Here is a 6,561-nt window from a genome sequence, read left to right as displayed (position 1 = left end):
TCCCCACAATTTATTTGGTGACCAAGGATGATAAACTCATTTCGAAAGAGTTAATGATTTATCATAACTAATTTAAGACTAAACTACTTTATTCTTCCTTATCTTTGACAAGCATCTCAATAATATATGACAAAGAGTTAAAATGATTTATCATAACTAATTTAATTTAATCTTTAACAAAAAATTATATATATTGGAATAACAACATTTATACCACTAGATCATGAAAAAGTATATCAAAATATGTGAAAAGGAATAGAAAAAGATTGAAAGAATATATGAACATGTTATTTGTAAAGGGTATCCATAGCTATTAAATAGCTAATTTCATGTACTCTTAAGTTCTTAATAATATAAAGCTGTTGTTTTGGCTTATAGAGAGTTCAAGGATTTTCAAAATAAATGAAAATGAATTTGAAGCTACCATCAACATATTGATTTATAACAGAATCTTTGAAGAGGGGTTATGTTCATGAAAATCTCATATTAGAATAATTCCTTATCAATTTGGTTGTGATCTTCAAATGAAAATAGACAATTCTAGTTAAAAATTGTTAGTGTTCATGTTTATATAAAGAATCAATAAAAGTATTGGTATTGACTGCAATTTCTATGCTCAACAAAGATTAGTGAAATGTGAGATTGTGTGATAAAGCCACAATGATTTTGGAATCAAATTGTAACGCTAGTAATCTATGACTTGTTTGATTCACTTGATCATGTCATATAGATATGTTTCATCATTCAAGTTTTTTACCTTTAATTCATGTCATATGATATGATATATCTCTTATATGTGTTCATCTTTTATTATAATCAACTATTGATGACACATGTTGGTAGTAGATGGTTATTTCAAACAACATTGAAGTTGCTAGTTTTGAATGTAATTTCTATGTTCAATATGAAGAAATGTGAGATGATATATCTCATCATCCAACTCCCTTTCCCTTTAATGGTCTCTTTAAAAAAAAATGATGGCACGTCTTAGTGGTCATTGTTTTCAATCAAGTTGTGATGCAAATAATCTTTCCTTTCTACTTTCTTTGACTTAATTGTGAAATAGATGTGTTTCATCTTTTTCTTCTATTGACATGACATGGCATGATGCCAAATATTAATTGTATTTGTTCTCCCTTTTCTCATAATCAACTCTTGTGAAAAAGTCAATTTATAAAGAAAATCAGTGATGGAGGCAAAGGCATTGGCAGGGGCAAAGACACGCTTTGTGTTGGTTCATGGAGGATGTCATGGAGCTTGGTGTTGGTAAAAACTTCTCCCTCTCCTAAGAAAGGCAGGCCATGATGCCACCACAATAGATCTTGCCTCCTATGGACTTCACCCAATGGATGCCCGTCAAATTCAAACATGGTCCAACATAAATCAATCACTTATCGAGTTGTTCAACTCTCTTGCTCCCCATCAAAAAGTATGATCTCTACACTACTTCTTTTTTCCTCTCAATAAATGATATGTTTTACTTCCATTTGGTTTTAATTTGTTGGGTGCAGGTAATATTGGTGGGTCACAGTGTTGGAGGCATGACTTTGAGCTCAATAATGGATAAATTCTCAGAGAGGATCAGAGTCGTATTTGTGACAACATTTATGCCTCTTAGTGAATTGTTCAACAAAATTAATCTTTTACAAGAAAATGCACCTGAAGAATTGTTAGCTCAAAAGCAAGAACATGGTGTTGAAACACTACTTAAAGTGCTTGACATGAGAGGCCCGCAAGTGAGGGTGTTGACCAATCTTGAAAACTTGAAATGAAAGCTATCGACAATCAAACACCTATGCCAGAGTTACAACACAATACGAAGTTGATTTTAGATATGGTAGAGACATATATTCAGAAGTTTCATAATCTAAATTTAAAGCATGAGAGAGTTTGTGGCAATATAACAGAAGGATATTATGGGAGCCACTGGATAGAATCTAGGAAAGTGTTGTGGTAGGTACTATGACATTGCAATGACTTGCAAGTGTCTTTGAAAATTTACAGTCCAAATGTCAGGAGGACTACAAGTTGTCCAATTTGTCATGTATTGCATCTACATTTTCTTTTCCATTTCTTATAAGAGTGTTTCAAGGTTGGGGACCACTTCAACATCCTTCGCATGGTTTAGAGGTAATGTCATTGTGGCGAAAGCTTTTGCAAGGGAATGAGCCTCGTGATTATGGCATTTACACAGAAGCAGAACTTCCTTCTTCAACTCCTTACACTCAACTCTTCATTGAAGTTATTCTTCCACCAGTGAGAATAGCGAATAGCTACTACAAGTTCTTGGGAGCCAAGGGACCCTAAACCTATGCTACATTTTCTAGATACATGGGAGAAGATACTATCGGCTTAAGTTTTTCATAACATTATAGATCATATAGTGATGCCCAAATTAACAATAGTAGTAGATACTTGGGATCCTTGTAGGGAGATTGTGCCAATACATGCATGGTTACATCTTTGGCTTCCATTGTTGGGCCAATGTATGGAGCCTTTATATCCAACCATTCGTTATAAGTTGGGGGATGCACTTCATCCTTGGCATGCAAGTAATGCATCTGCATATGCAATTTTATCACCTTGGAAAACTATATTTGGTCATGCTAGCTAGGAACAACTGATTGTTCATCTTATTGTACCTAATTTGATGACAGTTCTACAAGAATTTGTAATCAACCTAGCTAATAAGTAACTAGACCAATTTAATTGGGTAAAATATCTGCTATGATATGATTTTGTAAAAATTTCTTGTGAACTCTGCCCATTTTTCTTGGTCTACATTATTTTTGTGTAGGATCTTGAGGTAAGTCACTTAGCACAGGTTGACTGAGTTTTATTGTTATATTATTTGGATTCTAGAATATGTATGCAGTTGGATCAATTTTTTCATTGTGCTAAGATGTAATAAGTGCCTTAAAAAAAAATCTCTCTGTATATTAAATTTAATTAAATTAAGTTTTAAATCATATTTCTGAAACCTCCTAACTTTAATTAAAAATATAAAAGAAAAATGATAGTCTACTTTCCTTCTAAAATTCAATCTTTATATGCATTTGTAAAAAAATCAATTCGACTTCAATTTACATAAGCTTATCCATTCCATTTTCTCCACAACTTAAGTAGAAAGAAGGGCAATCATGGAGTTCTACCATTGATATGATAAATGAGCTGCAAACAAGAATTGAATCATGGGGAGACACACAAATTATAATGTGAGAGAATGGTCTCCCAATATCATTGAAGATTGGCCCTACTTTCTGAAGGCAAATGTTGTACCAAAATAGCCCAACTGAAGTAATTAAAGGAGAAAGTAATGTTCAAAAAAAAGTTATGGTGTTAGAATCACAATGATGAGTGTTGTCATGATAATGCAATCCTTGCAAAGAGAGGACACCATGATATCCATGTATGAGGTTTTGGTTATGAGAAAGTTATAATAATTATGCAGTGTTATGTGTTAGAAATGACCTAAACCAGTGAAGAATGTAGGGAAACCATATCTCATCCACGATAGTAAAATGATGTCTCTAAAATATGATATCCTACAATTAGGATTATATGGCAGTTGATAGATAGCCATGAAGACACATGTGAGTGGACTTCTACAATTTGTGTAGAGAATCAATACAAAGGCAATTACAAACTCAAGCATCGACAATATGCATTAAGGAAAACTCCATGATGTTTAGCGATTAAGACTCCAAGGACATGATGATCACAGTCATGCATTAAAACAAGAAAAATAAATGATGTCAAGTATTGATGAGTAGATTTGGAAACAAAAGCTAAATGAAAATAGATCGATGAAAAATGCTATAGACTCTTACCTTACAAAAACCTTTGGCTACTTCAGAAAAGGTTTCTTAGTCTATAAAATAAAAAATGTAAAGAAGTGTTAGTCGATAAGAAGATCATAGCCTAACCAAAATGTTGTACCAAAATAGCTTAACCTTTAATAGCTCCCACACACGTAGATTGCATCCAAACCTCCTTGTTCAAATGTTGATTTTTTTCTTTTAAAAAAAAAAATATTATGAACTCAACTTCATCAAATTTTGACCAAATTGGGAAAACCTAATTTGGTCGAAATTTTGACCAACTCGGGCATAAAAACAAAAGAAGTAGTTATTCAACAAGCCAATTAAGGGCTTGGTTGAAATAAAAGGTCAAAAATTGACATATAATGTATTAGTGATAATTAATATATTTTGATGTTAGTTTTCTATATTCATGATTATTGGTTAGACAATTTCTATGATGATATTTTGGAGTGGTACTACATGAAAATGTCACATATGCAAAACTACTTATTGCAGTTTACTTTTGTCAAAATAATGTATTTCTGAACGAACCTTGAATAAATTAAATTGCCTTTGATTTTTATGAGTTTGTGTTGGTTTAGGTATGTGTTGGGAAAGAGGCCATCTTGTGTGGAATCAAGGTTTGGAATATGCATTGATAAATTGACCCCCAAACTTATACAACAATTAAATGGTTTTTTCGATCCTTTTTGGGTAGTTTAACTAGATTAATTAGCTAGGGAAAAAATTCTTTTGAAAATATTTTTAGATCAATATCTTTGTACTTTCTTATGTCACAATACTAAATTGAGGTCAATATAGGAGTTGGCTCCTTGGCATTGCAACTAGAGTTAAGTTGGGAATTCTGTGAGGGATAGGTAGACAAACCGTCTCTTTATATATTCCACTCATTCTACAGTGATAATTGAAATTGTAAAACATATGACTCACCCATATATAAACTTATCATCACTTCAACATGACAGGAGTTAGGCAGTGTGCTCGACCAAAAGAAGTATTTGGTCGCATCATAGGGTTTGTCAACTTTTACCAATAGCACAAAAGTGCTAGATCTTGATACCTATCCAATTTTATATGTTCTAGGTAGGTTTTTCACTGATAGTATACATAGGATGGATGGTAGGATATACCCATTTTAGGAGTTTAGTATTGGTGTTACTCTATTGTAAGAATTGTGTGTTTCCTATTCAGTGTCTGTATCATAGTCACAAGACTTGAGTCAACTCAAACATGGGAAGACGATTTTTGACTCGAACATAGGCTCGATGTTTGGACTTGGACTTGGTTTCAGACATAACAAATTGAAAACCCCAAGAAATTTAAAGTTTTTTAAGAATTTAAAACTTTTTTCATGCATCATTTAATAAATTAACATCACAGACACAATAATGGAGATAAATAGAACTACTTTGCACACTTACACAAGTTTGCATTGATCACATAAGTATAAATGTGAATGTCTGAAAGAAATAAGTTAAAGAACACAATTGAAATATAAATAGAGTCATTGTCAAATTTCTACAATATTCATGGAATATGAAATCTATATTTCCTTTAGAAATTTACATTTATACCTATGTGACCTCTACCATTTGAAAGAGCACAGAGGTTACTTTGTACCAAGTGGGACATCAAGTAAATTCATCCAGCGAGATTCCAACTTCATCAACAACACTATACAAAAGTCAAACTGAAATCAGCACCATACACCCATGCAAAGATGATGTAAATACCTTGACAATGGACTAAGAACACTTGTCAATTGTGGAGAACACTCTTCTACAAGTCTAATAGGGAATTTGCAACACTGTTGAGCTATAATTAGGTAGATAACCATGATTCCAAATAGCCCAATGAGCCATCATGAACATAGGTTGGAATAATCAACTCCTAATCACCATGAAACTTGACACAGATCAGCGAGATATCAAGAAATTACCCTTGCAAGCATGATACACACAAAGTGCAACAAGTCAAATAGCAAAAATACTCCCTTAAAATTTCTCAAAACTTTCATAGTATAACCAAGTCTTGGGATCAAGACTTGGCGAATCAGTGTCCCAGGGAAGAAAACCTAGAAAGAGCCAACTTGGCTTTGAACTTGCAAAGTCTTGTTAGGACTCACAAAGTCAAGGAACTATGGTTTGTATAAAGTAGGATTTTTTGGTTTGGTTATTAATTTAGTTAGTGTGATTGATAGTATAGGTTCTAACCTTGGGTCTGTAATATAACCATAAGACATCTTGATTATGTAACTTATATGGTCATTTAATGACAAATAGATGATTTATGATTTGTGGAAATCTTGATCTTAGGTATTGTGCACATTATTATACTCATGCCCTTGTTGGTGATGATATATTTTTGTATGGGATGTTTGATTGTCAAATTTGGAAAATGATGGGATTTCTAGTTTAATATGAGATACTTGATTGTTGTCATAGATTGCAGTGGATAAGGATGGATGCTTATGTAATATGAGATGCACTGGCATTCTTTTTTCATGTTATCTACTTATGGGTTTAATAAGCCAGATGGTAGGATGTTGTGGATGATAGGTTGTATCTACATGCATGTTGTATATACATAGGTGACGTGTGTGCGATCATTCACACTAGATATAGTGATGTCTACTTTAGGCTAGTCATTATTGTACTTGTGATGTGCACGTTAGTTTTTCAATGTAGTAGTTGCAATGTGTGTGAAAGTGTATGAGCTAGTCACTTTTATAGTTGTG

The 6,561-nt window shown here is 32.9% G+C and overlaps 1 pseudogene; it reads left to right on the top strand.

Moving 5' to 3' along the window:
- The first annotated feature begins 1,189 nt into the window (after window positions 1-1,189).
- LOC149568756 (putative inactive methylesterase 20 pseudogene) lies at window positions 1,190-3,354 on the top strand (annotated as a pseudogene).
- Window positions 3,355-6,561: the final 3,207 nt, after the last annotated feature.

Source organism: Cupressus sempervirens, chromosome 3 (assembly GCF_028749045.1).
Source record: "Cupressus sempervirens isolate cs-2001-9-10 chromosome 3, ASM2874904v1, whole genome shotgun sequence".
NCBI classification, from domain to species: Eukaryota; Viridiplantae; Streptophyta; class Pinopsida; order Cupressales; family Cupressaceae; genus Cupressus; species Cupressus sempervirens.
This window is presented reverse-complemented; position numbering and strand designations above follow the sequence as displayed.